Source organism: Sapajus apella, unplaced genomic scaffold, assembly GCF_009761245.1.
Source record: "Sapajus apella isolate SASKATOON/1434 unplaced genomic scaffold, GSC_monkey_1.0 scaffold137, whole genome shotgun sequence".
NCBI classification, from domain to species: Eukaryota; Metazoa; Chordata; class Mammalia; order Primates; family Cebidae; genus Sapajus; species Sapajus apella.
The window spans coordinates 3,360,819-3,381,076 of record NW_022437077.1 but is presented as its reverse complement, the minus strand read 5'-3'; the positions used below and the strand labels follow the sequence as shown (position 1 = coordinate 3,381,076).

Below are 20,258 nucleotides of genomic sequence, written 5' to 3'. Positions count from 1 at the left end.
CTCTTGTTACTCAGGCTGGAGTGCAATGGCACGATCTTGGCTCACCGTAACCTCCGCCTCCTGGGTTCACGCAATTGTCCTGCCTCAGCCTCCTGAGTAGCTGGGACTGCAGGCACGCACCACCATGCCCAGCTAATTTTTGTATTTTTAGTAGAGACAGGGTTTCACCATGTTGACCAGGATAGTCTCGATCTCTTGACCTCGTGATCCACCCGCCTCAGCCTCCCAAAGTGCTGGGATTACAGGTGTGAACCACCGTGCCCGGCCTGGCCTCTAATTCTTAAAAATAATTGAGGAGCATTGCCCTGGAGGCTAAATAGCTCCCTCTCCAGCTGGTTCTTCTTCTTTTTTTTGAGATGGAGTCTAACTCTTTCACCTGGGCTGGAGTGCAGTGGTGCCATCTTGGTTCACTGCAACCTCCACTTCCCAGGTTCAAGCGATTCTCCTGCCTCAGCCTCCCGAGTAGCTGGGATGACATGTCCCTGCCACTATGCCCAGCTAATTTTTTATATTTCTAGAAGAGATGACGTTTCACTGTGTTGGCCAGGGTGGTCTCCAGCTCCTGACATGGTGATTCGCCTGCCTTGGCCTCCCAAAGTGCTGGGATTATAGGTTTGAGCCACTGCACGTGGCCCCAACCGGTTCTTAAGAAGAAATAATTTACTGTAGGAGATGGGTGGGCTCAGTCCTGGTCCGTGATGAGTTCTGGGAACCGAGGTTCTTTCTGCCTTGGGTTTTGCTCTTCCTGGCACTCCCTTGGTCCCTGAGTATTTTTCTTTTCTTTTCTATGCTGCACATCTATTCTGGCTCCGTTCTCCTCTTTCCTTTTTCCTTCCTTTCCTGTCCCATCCCATCCCCTCCCTCCCTCCCTCCCTTCATTCTTCCCTTGCTTCCTTCCCCCCTTCCCTCCTTCATTTTATCCATCCATCCATCCATCCATCCATCCATCTGTCTGTTGGGTGTGGGAGCTGGCTTCTACAGTCTCTTAAGAGCTGATTATGCCCATCTGTTTCTGACTCTGCATTCAATGATGTCACTTGATGGCTTGACAATCAGCCATGGTGGGAATATTTACACCCTGGAAATTGGAGAATACTGCAAATAAGGGCTTTTTTGGGATGATTTGTTTGCCTTTTTTGAAAGCTATTTTTCAGCCTACTGTTTCATGCATCCATCCCCGCATCATGTATCCCTCTCTCCGGACGTCCAGTCATCCAGCCACCAAACACGGTCCATCCATCTGACGTGCATTAAACACTTCTTGTGGGCCAGGCCCTATACCAGCTCCACTGGGAGGGCAGAATTGGTGCGAGCCTGCTCCCTGCCCTGGAGGAATTGACCCTTTAGTGGAACAGACATTTTACACACTCAAGGACTGTCCTGAACATCATCTCATTTGATGGTCTTGGTCAGTATTGGTATCTCAGTGTAACAATTGAGGACGTTAAGTCCCGGAGAGGTTAAGTGGATTGCCTGAGGTTACACAGCTGGCTGTCCATTCATTTGTTGACTCATATGACAAGGCTTAATGCTCAGCTTACTGAGGGACTCAAATCCAGCCAGAATGCCAAGGTGAAAACTGACTTTCAAACCTGTCCTTCAGAAATAAACCTTCTTAAAAAAATAAAAAGAAAGAAAAGAATAGGGAAAGTTATTTTTCCATCTTGCTTAGATGGGGACAGTTTTGAATTTATTTTTTTCAGATTGAACAATTGTTCCTCAAATGGATAGTGATAGGTGATCTAAAAAATAATCTTTAAAAACGTCGCCGAGTTGGGCATTTCCTCCCAGTGACATAACTCAGTGTGACAGAATGCATTTAAATGCACAGAAAAGGAATGGCGAGGAGTGTAGTGTGGAAGGTGTTTGTGTGGGCTGCCGGCTCCTTAACCCTCTCCTTTCACCATTCTTCCCTTTCCTCCGCTGCCCCTGGACCTGTGGGCATGTTCACTTCCCTCACTGCCTCCAGCTGTATGTCTACACAGGCACCAGGCATCAAAAGCACTTCTGAAGATCCTGGGGCCCAGGATGGAGGCAGGTGGTAGGCTGGGGGGAGAAGGTGTGGGTTTCCTAATGGGCCAAAGAAAGAGGTGCTAGGAATGCATGAAAGATGATGCCTTTCTTCTCTTTGGATTCCTGTGTGTTCCCATTGTATTTCTATTCCTGCGCATGGCCACCATGGTAACAAGGGGAGGGCTTTGCTTTGGGAAGGCCAGGGCCAGGCCAGGTGAGGCGCAGGGACAAAGGATCTGCTGGTAACTCAGCACTCAGTGTGCGAGGAAACCATACCACGATTCCTCCCTGGTTTGGTGGGTAGCCTCTGTCTAAGAGCCAGAACCCCAGGACCGTGCTAGGGCTGCAGCTGAGAGTGTGGATGGCAGCATGGTGCTCAAGGTGCTGGAGTTTCCTTTGTGTGATATTTTAGTTGTGCTTCCCAAGGTATGTTCCATTAGCTGCACACTGGTTTCAGTTTCTGGCATTCTGCGTCTCCGCCATTATGGCTGGGAAAAAAGAAGAAGGTAGATACCTCCTTAGAGAGGAGAAGGAGGATCTGATGTCTTAGGTCAGCTTTCCTAGATGGAGATTCTTGCAGAATTTTTGCAGAGAGTAAATTATTGCAGATGGGGAGTGAAGGGAGCTGGACATGGGAGAGGAAGGACCTGATGCTAGAGGTCAGCTTCAACCTGATCCATGGGGAGCTCTGAAGCATGAATTGTACCACAGATTGGACCCCGCTTGAGGCCAGGAGAATGGCATTTGTACTCCCATGTCAGTCACTACCTACTGGTTGCGACTGGTGGGGATGGGAGTGAGAAGAGAGTAGCCTCCTAGAGGAGGCAGATCTGCCAAAGGCAAATCTCTGGGGAAGGGGGCAGGGTGAGCCTTTAAGCCTTTAGGACTCACAGGACCCAGGGGCTGGGGTACTAGTCTGATAAAAGGGGTGTTATGATTTGAATGTGCCCCCAAATTTCATGCTGTGGAAACCAAATTCCCAAATCCGTATGTTGATTGGAGGTGGGGCCTTTGAGAGATAATTAAGATGAGATAAGGTCATCAGGCTGGGGCCCTCATGATGAAACTGGTGGCTTTAGGGGAAGAGGAAGAGACCTGAGCTGGCAGCTCCCTGGCTCTTATCATGCGATGCTTTTCACCACATTATGACACAGCAAGAGGGGCCTCACCAGATGCAGCCCCTTGGTCTTGGACTTCTCAGTCTTTAGAACTTTAAGAAATACGTGTTTTTTCTTTTCTTTATTTTTATTTTTATTTTTTTGTAGAGACAGGGTTTCACCATGTTGGCCAGGTTGGTCTCGATCTCTTGACCTTGTGATCCTCCCCCCTTGGCCTCCCAAAGTGCTGGGATTACAGGCGTGAGCCACCGCACCCAGCACATGTTTTTCTTAATAGATTATCCGGTCTCAGATACTAAGTTGTAGCAACAGAAAACAGAATAAGACAGGACATATGGGTTGGGAAGCAACAGCTGCTACCAGGAGAACCTCAACAAGACAGGAAAAGGGAGGGGAGGAACTGTTCCCCCCCTGCCCCAGGGGACTGTGGGAGGAATTCAGCAGCAAGCAGGAGGCACGCTTCACCCACTGCTGCCCCCCCATGCCACTGTGGCAAAAGTTCACAGAAAGTCCTCTTTTAATAACTGGGTGTCATCAGCAGGTAGGGGAAGAGACCTGAAAGCCACACTCATGAAAGAGAGGCCGAGGTGAGAAATGCTTTATATACTTACTGCTCTGTGTATGGCTCCAGGATCAGCAGCATCAGCATCACCTGGAGCTTGTCCAAAACGCAGGCTCTCAGGTCCCACCTCAAGCTACTGAATCCAATCCAAAATTTTAATAAGATTCTCAAGTGATTCGTGTATACCCTTAAAGTGTGAGATGTTCTTAGAAAAAAGGTATTACATCAGGACATGTGCCTCTTGGCTGGACAGAGAGCTGGAGAGTAGCACAGTGTCTTCATTTATTTTCTGTTCTTTATTTTGTTTGTCCTTTCAACCCATCACTGTATTGAACATCGGTTTTCCAGGCAATGTCCCAGGGAAACAAACCTTCCTGCTCTCCTGGAGCTTACTGTCTGGGGGGAAGCAGACACTGGACATGTAATTATACACATCGTTTATTACAACTGCAATAAATACCACAGAGAGAAAAAAAAGTACAAGTGACAGTAAAAGCAAAACACATGGGAGCTGACCTGGTCTAGGGCTTATGGAAAGCTTTTCTGAGGATCAACATTGAAAAATGGGGACAGCTGCGTTCTAGGCAGAGGGAAGAGCTCATGCAAAGATCTTCACGCAGGAAGAAGCTCAGATTTTGAGGATGTTTTACAAAATTCCAGTCCTGGCTGAGCCCAGTTGCCCACACCTGTAATTCCAGCACTTTGGGAGGCTGAGGTAGGTGGATCACTTGAGGTCAGGAGTTTGAGACCAGCCTGGCTAACATGATGAAACCCCTTCTCTACTAAAAATTAGCTGGGCATGGTGGTGGGCACTTGTAGTCCCAGCTTCTTGGGAGGCTGAGGCAGGAGGATCACTTGAACCCAGGAGACAGAGGTTGCCATGAGCTGAGATTGTGCTGTTGCACTCCAGCTTGGGCAATAGAGGGAGGCTCCATCTCAAAAAAAAAAAAAAAAAAAATTCCAGGCTTTGCTATAGACTCGAGAATGAAAGAGAGAGAGATGGGGTGGAGAGATGGAGGCAGGGGTGCAACCCTGAAGGCCCTTGCAGGCCAAGATAAGGATTTTGGACTTTCATCATCAGAGCAGATGGCATCCTTGGGAAGAATGTTTCGTGTAACTCATAAGAGCATGAACTCTGCCACTAACCAGCTGTGAGACCCTGGACAGGTGGCTTGACCTTGCAGCATCTCAATCTTCTCATCTGTAACAGAAGAACAACCTAGTGCCTATGTCACAGGGTAGTTTTTAGGATTAAATGAGTTGCTATATGTCAAGGGCTTATCACGGTGACTAGCACATGGGAAATTGCAATGACTGTCAAAGGGTTTTCCTCAGGAGAAGAAAGTGATAAGATTTGTGGTGCTTCAAGAAATCCTTGTTACTACTGCATGAGGGAAATTGGACTGTGGAAGAGACACTGGAAGGCAGAGAGACCAGTCAGAAGATTACAGCTCCCCCGGGCTAAGACTCTGGTGGCTCAGACCAGCGTGGAAACAGTGGAGATGGAAAGAGGATGGATGAATGGAACTTGGTGAATTGTTGGGTTTGTGTCCTGGGGCTGGAGGAAGGGAGCGGACATGAGGCAGTAGAGGAGTCGAGGATGCTTCCAAGGTTTCTAGCTTGGTTGTCTTGGTGGTTGGGTAGGCAGGTTTTGGTGGGAGATGATGAATTAAATTTTGGACATGTTGAATTTGGACATGTGAGATGTTAAAATGGAGATATTGGGTCGGGCGCGGTGGCTCAAGCCTGTAATCCCAGCACTTTGGGAGGCCGAGGCGGGTGGATCACGAGGTCAGGAGATCAAGACCATCCTGGTCAACATGGTGAAACCCCATCTCTACTAAAACTACAAAAAATTAGCTGGGCATGGTGGCGCGTGCCTGTAGTCCCAGCTACTCAGGAGGCTGAGGCAGGAGAATTGCCTGAACCCAGGAGGTGGAGGTTGCGGTGAGCCGAGATCGCGCCATTGCACTCCAGCCTGGGTAACAAGAGCGAAACTCCGTCTCAAAAAAAAAAAAAAAAAAAGGAGATATTGAACAGGGGGATGAGATGTGGGGCTTCAGATAAAAATCTAGGAGTCACTAACATAAAGATGGCGAATAAAACCATGGGAATCCAGGCACCATGGCTCATGCCTGTAATCCCAGCATTTTAGGAGGCCAAGGCAGGTGGATCAGTTGAGGCCAGGAGTTCGAGACCAGCCTGGGCAACATGGTAAAACCCCGTCTCTACTAAAAATACAGAAATTAGCCAGTTGGTGGTGCATGCCTGTGGTTCCAGCTACTTGGGAATCTGAGTGGGAGGTGGCTTGAGCCCAGGACGTGGAGGCTGCAATGAGTTGTGGTTGTGCCACTGCACTCCAGCCTGGGTGACAGAGCCAGACCCTGTCTCAAAGCAAACAGACAAATATGCAAGCAAAAAACCAAAAGCCAAAACAAAACAGAAAACAAAACCAACCAACAAACAAAAAACAAGGGAAGAGATGAAACTGCCCAAAAATAGTACATGGAGCTTGGAGTTTGGAGTCACATAGACTTGGGTCTGAATCTCCTCACTAGCTAGATTTTGGGAGAGTTATTTAGCTTCTCTGATAATCAGTTTTTAATCTGAAAAATGTGAATAATTATAACTACACCCAGGGGTTATTGTGGGAGGTAAATGAAACAATGTGTATAAAATATCTGGCACGGAGCTCAATCATTATTAATCATTTATCTTCTTTCACTCTCCTTCCTCAGTCATCACGTACATTTTTTTCTACCTTGGTTTCTAAAGCCTCTGCATCCAAGTACACCAGGCCTGTGTGCACCTGTTGCCCAGGTGCTGAACCCAAAGTAGTGCATGTTCAGATGGGAACCTGGCTGCCCCAGGCAAGGCTGCCACACATAGGAGAGGCAGTCATGTTGTGAAATGAACACTGGTCTTCAAGTCAGGTGGACGTTGACTCGAGTCTCATCTCTGCTTCCCACTTGCTTTGGGATGTCAGGCAAATCAGTGCACCTGCCAGGGCCTCAGGCATTCACCTGCAAAGTGAAACATCAGGTGATTCTGCTCTGTATTAGTTTGCTAGGGCTGCAGTAACAAAGTGCCACAAATGGGGTGGCTTAAAATGACAGTCTTGAATTCTCTCACTGTTCTGAAGACTCACAGTTTGGAGTCCACAGGGCCATGCTCCTCTGAGACTCTGGGGAGGACTTTTTCTTGCATCTTTCTGGCTTTCGGTGTTGACCAGCAATCCTTGCCATTGCTTGGCTTGCAGCTGTGTCACTCTAGTCTCTGTCTCTGTGGTCACATGGCATCCTCCTCTTGGGTGTCTGTGTCTCTTCTCTTCTTTTTTTTTTTTTTTTTTTTTTGAGACAAAGTCTCTTGTTGCCCAGGGTTGGAGTGCAATGGTACGAAATCTCAGCTCACTGCAACCTCCACCTTCTGGGTTCAAGTGATTCTCCTGCCAAATAGCTGGGGTTACAGGCATGTGCCACCACGTCCGGCCAATTTTTATATATTTTTTTAGCAGAGACGGGTTTCTCCATGTTGGTCGGGTTGGTCTCGAACTCTCGACCTCAGGTGATCCGCCCACCTTGTCCTTCCAAAGTGCTGGGATTACAGGCATGAGCCACCGTGCCTGGCCTCTTCTCCTCTTATAAGGCCACTGGTCATATTGGCTTAAGAGCCTACCTTACTGTGGTATGACCTCATCTTGACTAATTATATCTGCAATGACCCTATTTCCAAATAAGGTTACATTCTCGGTTACTGGGGCTAGGACTTCAACCTGTCTTTTTTGGGAACAAAATTTAACCACAACATACTCCTAATATGTTTTTTCCTTTCAATCCGTAAAAAGAAAAAAAATCTCCTCAGAGAATAAAGCTGAAGAACGTTAATTATATTTTCATTTGTTGTTAGAAAGCAGTTTTCTGACTACTTAGAAATCTGTGTTTTCTCCATTAATTATGATCTCCCTGTGTCAAGTAATCATTGCAGGTAAAAGCTCTTTCTCATTTAGAGATAGAACACAAAGGCAAGAGTTGGACCAACTACATCTGGGGAGGAGAAATTTGTGCTAAATTGGAAAATACGACCCTTTTCTCCCTTCTGTGTCCTCGACACAACTTCTTTCTAGGGTGGGGGCATTACTGGTAGGGGGGAACTTTTGTTTTCTCTGCTTCTGTTAAACTGGATCTCTAGAAATCATTTGCCTTCTGCTGATAGAGGCAGCAGTACACCTTTGCCTTCTGCTTCAAGGATAATCCAGTGTCTGGGTGTGAGAGATTCTGATGGCCTCTTCATTCCATAGAATATCTTACTGGTCAACTCCCTGGAAGGAGTCGTGCCTGAGGATGTTGGAAGTTAATAGAGCGCCCATGTCCAGCAGGTCTTGGGCACAAAAAACTCATGGCCAATCACACTTCTTAATATTTACTCAAATGAGTTGAAAACTTATGTCCAGACGAAGTCTTACGCTTGAGTGTCTACAGTGGCTTTGTTCATAATTGCCAAAAACGATGTCCTTCAGTAGGTGAATGGAAAACCAACCTGCGGTATACCTCAGGATGGAGCATCACTCCGGATTTTTTTTAAAAAGCTCTCAAGCCACAAAAAGACATGGAAGAATCTTAAAGGTATATCGCTAAGTGAAGGAAACCATTCTGAAAAGGCCACATACTCTGATTCCAACGATATGACATTCTGGAAAGGCAAAACTATAGTAAAAAGATGATCAGTGGTATGTTCTTCACACATACCCCAAAATCTAAAACACAATAAAAAATATATATATATTAAAAAAAAAAGAAAAATGAGCTAAAAAAAAAATCAGTGGTTTCCAGGGGTTTGGAAGGAGGTAAGGGGGATGACTAGGTGGAGCCAAGGGCATTTTTAAGGCTATGAAACTATTTTGTATGATGCTGTAATGGCAGGTACATGACATTTGCCAAAGCCCATAGAATGTGTCACAGAGAGAGTGAACTCTAAACTGTGGGCTTTAGTTATTAATAATGTATTAGTATTCATTCATCAAGTACAATAAATGTACTACGCTAATGCAAGGTATTAATAATAGGTCAACTGGGCTGGGCACAGTGGCTCACACCTATAATCCCAGCACTTTGGGAGGCCGAGGTGGGAGGATGACTTGAGATCAGGAGTTCGAGACCAGCCTGGCCAACATGGTAAAACCCCGTCTCTACTAAAAATACAACAAGTAGCTAGGCGTGGTGGTGAGCGACTGTAATCCCAGCGTCTCGGGAGGCGGAGGCAGGAGAATCACTTGAACCCGGGAGGCGGAGGTTGCAGTGAGCTGAGATCACACCATTGCACTCCAGTCTGGGCAACAAGAGTGAAACTCCATCTCAAAATAATACTATTAATAGGTCAACTGTTTGCAGGGTTCAGGGGAGAAGGAGAGGCAATATGTGGGAGTTCTCTGTACTTTCTATTCAGTTCTGTAAACTTAAAACTCTTCTAAAAAAAATAAACTCTATTAAAAAAACAACCAACCAGACAAAGAAACAAAAACCCTTTACAGACTAGTCACTTTGGGGAAGCTCCTGGGGTCTACGACTGTGGGACCTCTTGGGATTTTCCTTGTGAGGCAGAAAGTACTAATGCCTGATGCATCTCTTCACATCTGGGTGGCCTTAGTTCAGCCAGTGCCCACACTGTCTAAAAGGTTATCAGCTTTGAGTGGAGCTGCAGGTAAAAGGAGGTCCCATAGCTGGTTCAGCAACTATGCAAGTGACCCCACCAGTTGGCAGGCCTGGTGGCAGATCGGCATGCTGTCTGTAGTCTGGAAAGTCTGCAGAATCCCCGCAGATGGTGCTATGCAGTGACTAGGATAAGGCAAGTGAGACACTTCCTTGGGGCATGAAATTAAGAGGGTTAACCAGTAAGCCTTAGCCATTGAGAGGCTACTATTTTACAAGATTTTACTAATATTGCTATTTTAATGCAATGCTTTAAAAAACAATGCCAAAAAATTCGTTATAAACAAAATATCCAGACTTTGAGACGGAATCCAACCCTGCGCTGGTGGAACGTGGCCACACTCATCTCACTCTTGTTGGGGTCCCATCACATCCTGCCTTGATTTACTATTTTGAGATTTTAGTCATCTTGGCATTATTTTTAATTTAAAAAATTATTTTGGCAAAATATTGTTTATCTTGATGACTGAGATTTTGGGCCCCTTCCCTTAAATTTTTTGCTCAAGGCAAGTGCTTGACTCATGTCACCCTAGTTCAGGCCCTGCCCCTGTGCCTCTCAATGATCAGGTTAATATATTCATTCAGCAAATATTAATTGTACACCGTGGAGGTACTTGGTGGGCAACATAACTCACCCCATGTGTATCCATCCTGCTTTTTCCCTGGTTTGCCCATTGTTCAAGGGACTCATGACCCCGTGGCCATGGCAGTATGCATGCTTCCAGCACAAAGACTTCCTGGGCTGTCCTCACTGCTCAGTGCTGAATGTCCCAGCAGCAGATGTCTTTACCCATGAGGTGCCATATAGCACATTGAGGGGATCTGATGGCTGGTTGATTAATAGGTCCGCATTTGCTATGGAGGGGAAATAATTTGTTCTTACCAGAATAGACACATAGCCTGGATTTCCATTTCCATCATGCCCTGGCAGCATTGCCATCCATGAACTTGTGCAAGGTGTCTTCATAGCCACAGCGTTCCCTTGGGCCACAGCAAGAGCAGTGAGGCAACGGGCTGGTGCTCACTGAATTTAGCTCACCATGTAGACATGAAGCGGCTAGCTTGGTGGAAGGATGAAGTGGATCACTGAAGGCTCAGCTCTGCTGCCTTTAATGCTGGGCTGCTCTTGTGCAGGACATAGTAGTATGTGTTCCGAAGCGGCCGCTGGTAACTAATGTATTGTCTTCCATGACCAGAATACACAGATCTTCTCCCTTGACTCTCAGTTGCTTCTACTCAGAGATCCTGAATTACAGCAGAGACGACTGCTTGCCCAAGTCCTGTTTCTTCACCCAGCAATCCAGCTCCCCCAGCTGCATTCCTGTATTGAGGGCACCTACCATTTCTCACCATCTCCTCCTTCTGGCAGTAGGGCATAGGCCCCAGACTTTTGGGAGTAGCTTGAACTCTAGCTTTAAGCTGGAGGACACCAGAACCAGGACACTTCTGCTGATCTCATGGTGCTTATGCTTTCCCACTAGAGACTCTGGCATCCAGTTCCTCTATATAGCCCCATAGTTTACTCTGAGTACGCTATGTACAGGAGTATAGGTTGTGCACTGCATAAGTCCATAGGACACCATTCAAATGTAATAGATGTGAACAGTGCCCTTGGACCTGTGCAATGCAGAAGCCTTGCCTGAGCAGCTAGGCATAAAGAACTTGCACCAATATATTGAAGGAAAGGGGCATGGCAAGCTGACTGGTGCCTAAATCAAGCTGGTGATAAAACAGCAGCAACAACATCTAATGTTTTGAAGCATCGTGCTCAGCCTTTTATGTCCATCATCTCAGTTAATCCTCACAACAGCCTGTTAGGTGGTATTAATATCCTCATATTACCGATGGGGAAACTGAGTCTCAGCGGGGTTGGGTAGCTTGCCAAGGACACACAGTCGGAAAGTGGTAGAGCCAAAATTTGAACCCAGGGAGGCTAACTCCCCAGCCTTTGCACTTAAACATGACCCAACACTGGTTGTATTCCTGACTTCATTGTAAGAATGGAAGCTGGATCCAGTTCTCAGAAGAACCTGAGACCTTGCCAGGATCCTAAACATGTAACCAGAGAAAGAGACTTAGACCTAGGCGAATGTGGATCAAAGCCATGCTCCATCACTTACCAATGCAGCTTTGGCTTCATCCCATCATCTCTCTGAGCCTCCATTACCTGTTCCAATTTGCCTTTAATTGCTGAAAGGTATTGCACACTTACTGGATGTCAGACACAGCTAAGAACTTCAACCACATGACCTCCTATCAAAAGGGCTTTCAAAGTGTCACCTTGTGATATGGTTTGGCTCTGTGTCACCACTCAAATCTCATGTTGAATTGTAGTCCCCATAATTCCCACATGTTGAGCAAGGGACCTGTGAGAAGCGACTGGATCACAGGGGCAGATTCCCCCATGCTGTTCTCGTGATAGTGAGGGAGTTCTCAGGAGACCTGATTGTTTTAAAAGTGCTTTGAAGTGCCCCCTTTGCAGCGTTCTCTCTCCGGCCACCATGTGATGAAGGTACTTGCTTCCCCTTCGCCTTCCGCCATGATTGTAAGTTTCCTGAGACCTTCCCAGCCATGGGAAACTTGGGTAAATTAAACCCCTTTCCTTTATAAATTACCCAGTTTCAGGTATTTCTTTATAGCAGTGTGAAAACAGACTAATATTCCACTCTATGCGCATGTGTTTGTTGGCAAGAGTGACAGTTGCTAAGTCAACTGAACCCCAACTTACATAACCTGTTCTGCTAAGCAGTCACATGCGGCATCTCAGTTAACCTCGCGGGATGGGTACTGCTATTAGTGCTATGTTCAGTCTCCTGGGCTCAAGTGATCCTCCCCTTTTAGCCTCCTAAGTAGCTGGGACTACAGGCATGTGCCACCATGCTTGGCTAATTTTTTTTATTATTTATTTTTGGTAGAGACAGGGTCTCACTATGTTGCCCAGGCTGGTCTCCAACTCCTGGGCTCAAGAGAGCCTCCTGCCTTGACCTCCCAAAGTGCTGGGATTATAGTTGTAAGCCACAGTGCCCAGCCATTAGAAGCCCCATGATATCCTGCTCTAGCCCTAGCTCATTCCCCTTTCTCTCTTCCCAGAGGCAGCCAATGTCCAGAAATTGATAAGTGTCTTTCACATCCATGTTTTTGTATTTTTTCAAGCAGTGTAGTTTGGTGTGTGTGGTTTTTTTTTCCGTTTTTTTTTTTTTTAATTGCAGTAAAACATACATAAAATTTACCATCTTAACCATTTTGGTATATTAAGTACATTAATTAAGAAATTTAATTACTCATCTTATTAAGTAATTAGTTAAATAATTTAGTATCTTAGGTCCTTTAGCACTTTAAGTACAACGATATTAAGTACATTCACATTGCAGTGCAGCCGTCACCACCGTGCACCTCCAGAATGCCTTTCATCTTGCAAAACTGAAACTCAATACTCATTAAGCAATAACACCTCCAATCCCTCAGCTCCTGACAACCACTATTCTACTTTCTGTTTTTATGAATTTTGCTATTCTAGAGACTACATGTAAGTGGAATCATACAGCATTCGTCTTTTTGTGTTTGGTTTATTTCACTTAGCATAATGTCCTCAAGGTCTATCTATGTTGTAGCATGTGTCAGAATTTCTTTCCTTTTTAAGGCTGAATAATATTCCATTTTTGTGTGTGTCTGTAAATACACACCACACACACACACGCTGTCTGTACCACATTTTGTTTATTCGTCCTCTCATCAACGGACACTTGGGTTTCCTCTACCTTTTGGCTACTGTGAATACTGCTGCTATGAACATGGGTGTATTTCTCTTTGGGACATGGCTTTGAAATCTTCTGGGTGTAGATCCAGAAGTGTAATTGCTAGATCATGAGGTAATTTCATGCTTAATTTTTTGAGGAACTGCCATATTATTTTCCACAGTGGCTGTCTCACGTTACACTCCTTCCAACAGTGTACAAAGGCTCTGATTTCCCTATGTCCTCACCAAAATTTGTTTATTTCTCTCTCTCTCCCTTTATTTTTTTTTTAGACATGGAGTCTTGCTCTGTCATCCAGGCTGGAGTGCAGTGGTGTGATCTTGGTTCACTGCAACCTCCTCCTTCTGGGTTCAAATGATCCTCCTGCCTCAGCCTCCCTGTAGTTGGGATTATAGGTACGCACCACTGTGTCCAGCTAATTTTTGTATTTTTAGTAGAGACGGGGTTTCACCATGCTGGCCAGGCTGGTCTCAAGCTCCTGACCTCAAGCAATCTGCCAGCCATGGCCTCCCAAAGTACTGGGATTACAGGTGTGATCCACTGCACCCGGACCCATTCAATATTCTTTATCTACTTAATTGATTTTAACTGCTGTATAATACTCTATTGCGTTGTATACTTCTATTCTCCAGTGTTCTATTATTGGACAGTTAGGTGGTTTCCAGTTGTTCAGTATGGCACTGCTTCAGTGAACATCATGACTTGTTTGTGTATATTTATTTTTTAACCAGTCATAATATTGTTTTTCAGTTGGTTCTCTTGCATTCTCCAGAAAGACAATATTATCACAAACTGAAAATAATAATACTTTTGTTGCTTTCTTTCCTATAGCTATGATTCACGTCTATTTCTGGTCTGGTACATTGCTTAGAAATTTCAGAACAGTAGTCAACAGCAGTGGGAACAGGGACTGTCCTTGTTCTGTTCTTGACATGAGTGAAGTTGCCCCTGAATTTCACTGTTAAGGATGAGTTCGGCTTTTGGTTTGAAATGCTAATTTTTATTTATCATCTTGAGGTATTATTTTTTATTTGAATATATTAAATGAATTTTATAGACTAATTTAAATATTACAGTACGTGTTTTTCTTCTACAGATTATTATAGTAATAGACTTCTAGTATTGAAACAGCCTTGCAGTTTTTTGATGTATTAATCTCCTGATCTATTGCAGGATTATGTTAGCTTGTATCTGTTTGGTATTTTTGTCTGTATAACATATTCAGTGTGACTGGCCAGTTTTTGTTGTTGTTGACTATGTTTAAGTAACAGTTACAAGGTTTTTCTTTCCTAATAGGACATTATTGAGATATAATTTACATACAGTAAATTGCACACACCTTAAGTGTACAGCTTGATGAATTCTGACAAATACATGCACCTCCGTCACCATCATCCAGATCAAGATACAGCACATTTTCATGGTCCCATAACATTCCCTGTGACCCCTCCAGTCAATCTTCCATCCACACCCCAGCAACGGCTTCCCTGATTTCTGTCCTCAGCGATTAGTTTGGTCTGTCCTGTCCTTGAACTTGTTCTATATATGATCATATAGTTTGTACTCCTCTGTATCTGGTTTCTTTCATTCAACATAATGTTTTTATTAAAAAATTACAAAAATTTTCTTTTGCTTTTTTTTTTTTTTGGAGATGGAGTCTTAATATGTTGCCCAGCCTGCACTCCAGTGGCTATTCACAGAGGTGATCGCAGCTTACTGCGGCCTCAAACTTCTGGGCTTAAGTCATCCTCTAGCCTCAGCCTCCTGAGTAGGCAACCTCAGGGTGCCTGGGAACATAATGTTTTTGAGATTCATACAAATCGTTGTGTCACTAGTTTTGCTAGCTTTGTAAAATGAACTGATAAGATTTACAACTTTTGACCAGATATGGTGGCTCATGCCTGTAATCCCAGCATTTTGGGAGTCTGAGGCAGGAGGGTCACTTGAGCCCAGGAGATCAAGGCTGCAGTGATCTATGATGGTGCCCCGCATTCCAGCCTGGGTGACAGAATGAGACCCTGTTTCAAAAAAAAAAATATTTATATCTTTTTCTTTTCCTGCCCTAAAACAGCTAATGTTACACAATTTATTTGTTCTGTGAAAGGTGAAGTGACTCACCTGTGAAATCATCTGAGGCTGTAATCATTTTAGGAGGCAATGCTTTAATGACTTTCTTTGACTTTTTCCTTTATTATTCTATTCAGATAGTCTACTTTTTGTTGAAGCAATTTTTTAATGTTATTTTCTTCCAGAAAAAATCCATTTCACTGTAGTTTTGAAATTATAAGTATATATTTGTATGTAGAGTCCTCTTAGAGTTTTAAAACCTATAGTCTCCCTTTTGGCATTTATAACATTTATTTGCATTTTTTTTTTTTTTTTTTTTTTGGAGACAAAGTCTCACTCTGTCACCCAGGCTGGAGTTCAGTGGCACACTCTCGGCTCACTGCAACCTCTACCTCCTGGGTTCAAGAGATTCTCTGCCTCAGCCTCCCAATTAGCTGGGACTATAAGTGCGCCATCACCCCTGGCTAATTTTTGCATTTTTTGTAGAGATACGGTTTCGCCATATTGGCCAGGCTGGTCTTGAACTTCTGGCCTCAAGTGATCCACCCACCTTGGCCTCCCAAAGTGCTGGGATTACAGGTGTGAGCCATCACGCCTGGCCTATTTGTGTTTCTTCTAATGGCAGAAGCAAAGCTTTTTTTATGAACCAACTCTAAAAAAAATTTATTAATCCTGTCTTTCTGACTGTTTAGATTACTACTCATTAATGTTTGCTTTTAACTACGTTTCACAGCTTTCTTCCCCTGGTTATTTTGATTTTTTATTAAAACCAAATTAGTTAAATGAAAGTTTATTTTACCTACTTTTATTCTTTTCTGATTAACCATAAAGGGCTTCTAAGGCTACGGGTTTGCCTATCAATCAGCTTTGTCTCATCCCATAAGGTTTCTTATATGTTTTCTCTTTTCCATTGTTTTTAAATAGTCTGTTTGCAGTTTTGATTTTTGATCTTTAGCTCAAATATTATCCAGGAGAGCACTTAAAAATATCTAAGTAATTGGGTTGTTTGGTTTGTGTGATAGGAAAGAAGAGTTTATTATTTAGAATTCCCCATGACTTCTAGGGACGGTGGTTCCTGTCTCTTTAGCGTCCTTTGCCTTATACACAGCAGTGGGAAGTGTAGGTATAGGAACTTTAGGGGAGCTCCGTCTGAGTCCAGTTAGTCTGCATAAAAAAGGGAGCAAGGCTGATGCCTCTTCAGAGCCATCAGGGAGATGTGAGAGGGGAAGGGTGCAGATGACTTGTGGCTGAGACACAGGAAACTCCCAGAACTCATGAGTAAATGGGCCCAGGTGGAGGTTGGAATGTGGGTAGGAAGGGAGCTGGCTGAGAGTTAATTTTGGAGTAGCATATTGGAATGAGCGAGATTTAAGTGCTTTGCTTGTATCGACTCTAACCTGTAGACAGCGAGGAATCATTCAGGGTTTCTTGCATGCCAGTGACATGATTGAGATTTATTCTCAATGTTAAGATCCCACTCACCTCCCAGAATGCTGGTAGCCAGGCAGAAGATGGAAAGATTCTATTTTGGAGCATATGACAAGCCCAAGGGTAGAGTCCTGGAGACATTGACGTTGGAGTCTTCTCAACAAAATGTCCTGTTCAGATCTCCTTGTATGATTCTTAGTTGAAAAGCTCAGAGGTCCGGATCAATTTCAAGTGTCGCAGTGTTTAATATGAGCAGAAAACCAAAGGTCACTTGACATTTAAGAAAAGCCTCTACCATGAAGGACAGAGACCCAAAGAAGCAAAGAAAAAAAGCAGCCCAGAGGTAGACTATGCAAGGAGAAGAAATCTTAAAAGCATTAACATTCTCAGAGATACAATCGAAAGATATAGCATTCATGAAACGAGTGAGGAATGCTGATGAAAAGAACACACACAATTCAGAGAACAATAAAACACCAGAAACTCAAAGAAATTAAAAGCAAAAAATGCTCAAACATGAAAAATTCACCAGAAGGATTGAATGATAAATATCTCAGAAAGAAAGTGATACCTACAAAGAAATGGAAAACAAGAGAGAAAAAGATTTAAAAAATTAGAGAAACAGACTAGGGGGTCCAACATCCAAAAAACAGGAGTTTAAGAATGAGAGGATACAGAAAATGAAAGGGCAAACATCATCAAAGAAATAATTTAAGGAAGATTCCTAGAACTGAAGGATGTGGAATTCCAGATTGATGAGACGCATCAACTGCTCAACAAAACAGACCTACACCTTTGAAAAGAGATTCTTTTTTTAAAAGAATTATGCATCTGAAATTTCTGGTTTACTTAGAAGATAATTAATGCTAAAATTGGAGAATACAAATTAACTTTAATTCCAAAGTTGGAAAATACAAGTTAACTTGTGATTTGCATGTTGCCGGAATGGATATGAAGGGACTTCTGGTTGCATCTGATAACAGAGTGGACCGGTGTAACGTCAAAGAAATGGACATTCCTATAATGAGAGAATGTCATGTAGAAATGTAGCATCCTAATTTTTAAAGTATTTTAGATTTGGTTGGGAGAACAATCTGTCACTTACAAATAAGGAGAAGGAAAAAACAAACAATTTAATATATATTTTTTAGAGCTATACAGTTTACAAAGTGCTGTAGCCTATGTGTGATAAACTATCTAATCTTCTTTTCTCGGAACAATATGAATATATCAATTAATCTTAATAATGCAAGCAAGGCATTATGACTCCCATTTTGCACATGAGAAAGAGGCTCAGAGAGGTTAAGCGAATTGTCCAAGTTCATAGAGTTTGCAGGTGGCAGAGCTGGGATTTAAATGGTGGCCTCTGATTCTCTTGGCCTGTCCCTTATCATCACCTTGAGGTCACAAGATGGTTGAAGGAAGAAGGAGGAGAAAGGGTGGAAAATAAAGGGCAAAAAAGAATGCGTGCCAGCTCTGCCTTTCGTGACATCGCTCTGAAGTCCACCCAGCAGTCTCTTCTTAAGTATCACTTGCCAGACTATGCTATGTGGCCACCTCTCTTGGCAGAGGAAGCTGGGAAATGCAGCGTTTTAATTGGACTGCTTCCTTGGGTGAAACCAAAGCTCTGTTAAGAAGAAAGATTTGAGTTGGCAGCCCAGAGACTCTGTGAAAGCCAGGAACAAAAGCAGCTAAGGTGTCCCTTTCTTTGACTAGCTAGAAGCTGTTTACATGGATAGTTATTTTTTTCTTTTTTCCTTGGATTTGGATAATGTGGATTATTTTCATGCAGTAGAATCAGATTTTCAATATAGTGCATGTATTTAATATTTAAATACGTGAGTTCACTGGCTTTTTCTGTCCTCAGACAAGATTTTTATGATGCTCCCAAATCCTGTTAAGATTTAGTCTGAATTGTTCTGCTAAATAGCACTCAATGTTTTAAGCTCCCTGAAAGTGGTTACCCATAGTTTTCTAGGCTTTTCTTTCTGTGCCCTCTCCCCCTGGACCATTTCCCCTCTGTCCTCTTCCCCACTTCCCATTCTCTTTCTCCACCCGTTCAATTGTTGTCACTGCTTACTGAAATTGAGCTCGTGGAATGCCAGAGAGAATCTCTAGTTCAACCAGCTCATGTTACAGACAGGGAAAGGGAGGGCCAGAAAGTCAGGGAGATCTCTGGTAAGGACTAAGGCCCTCTGGCTCCACTCAGTATTCTTGAAGGAAGGTCATTGATTCTTATTGCCAGGGGGAAAGACAGAGAGTGAAGGGACTGAAGTGGGGAAGAGACTGGGGACATTCGAGGAAGCAAGAGGAGGCTGGCATGGCTGCAGTGCAGGGAGTGAGGCTGAGAGTGGTTGAGCCAAAGCTGGAAGGGTCCTCAGGACCACGGGAAGCCAAGGCATGCAGGTAGTGCTGAGGATTTGGGTGTATTGGCTTCTGAAGGATATCAGCTGGGAAATGGTGTAATTTAGCTTAAAATCTTAAAGAGTCATGCCTGCTTCATGGAGACATACGGGGGAGGGTAAGAACACAAAAGAGGAGAAGAGTGAGGGCCACTACAGTTGTCCTGGTGGAGATAACAAAGGCTTGAACTAACGCAGGGGCAGTCAGGTTGGAGGATGAGCAGATGAACGTAGTATATGTTGTCAGGCTTGGATGACAGGTTTGGGGATGGGAGCATGGGAGAGGGGAAAGGGAAAGAATCCTAGGGTTCTGTCTTACACAAATAAGTAGATGAAAGAGCCCTTCATGGAATTAGGGAGCACTGGAGGAGGAGGAGATTGGAGTGGAAGATCCAAAATTCACTTTTGTGCTGAAGTTTCTGCAGTACATTCTCATGGAGATGTCAGTAAGGCAGCTAGATGGATATCCTGAACCGGATTCTTCTGTGATATTTCTAATTGGCTATTGTTATAGATAGGAAAACTATTGCTTCATACAAATATACTTTTTGTTTTTTGAGATGGTCTCACTCTGTTGCCCAGGCTGGAGTACAGTGGTGGGAGCATGGTTCACTGCAGCCTCAACCTCCTGAGCTCAAGTGATCCTCAAATCTGCCTGGCTAATTAAAAAAAAGAACAAAACAAAACTTTTTTTTTGTGTAGAGATGGGGTCTCGCTATGTTGCCCAATCTGGCCTCAAACTCCTGGGTTCAAGCAATCCTCCTGCTTCAGCCTTCCAAAGCATTGGGATTATAGGCATGAACCACTGAGTCCAGCTGCAAATATACTTTGTATTAGATCATTTTACTGGCCTCTCTGATTAGTTTGAATAGCTTTTCTGTGACTTTCTTTGGTGTTCTGATATATAATTATATTGTCTGCTAATAATGATAAACATACTTCTTCTTTCCAATCATTTTATCCCTTATTATTTTTCTTGTTCTATCACATTGGCCATAGTAGAGGTCCTTTTACAGTTAGCTTTTTAAAACAATATATAATTTTTTATAAAAAGTATGGAATGCTTCATGAATTTGCATGTCATCATTGTGTAGGGGCCATGCTAATCTTCTCTGTATCGTTCCAATTTTAGTATATGTGTTGCCAAAGTGAGCACTACAGTTAGTTTTTTTTTTTTTTTTTTTTTTTTGAGACGGAGTTTCGCTCTT

At 43.7% G+C, this 20,258-nt stretch overlaps 1 non-coding gene across 1 annotated transcript; it reads right to left on the bottom strand.

Annotated features, from left to right (window-relative positions):
• Nucleotides 1–20,099: 20,099 nt before the first annotated feature.
• LOC116540286 lies at nucleotides 20,100–20,206 on the bottom strand. Its single transcript, XR_004264376.1, has one exon. It is a non-coding gene; the product is annotated as a U6 spliceosomal RNA (small nuclear RNA).
• Between the last annotated feature and the right edge of the window lie 52 nt (nucleotides 20,207–20,258).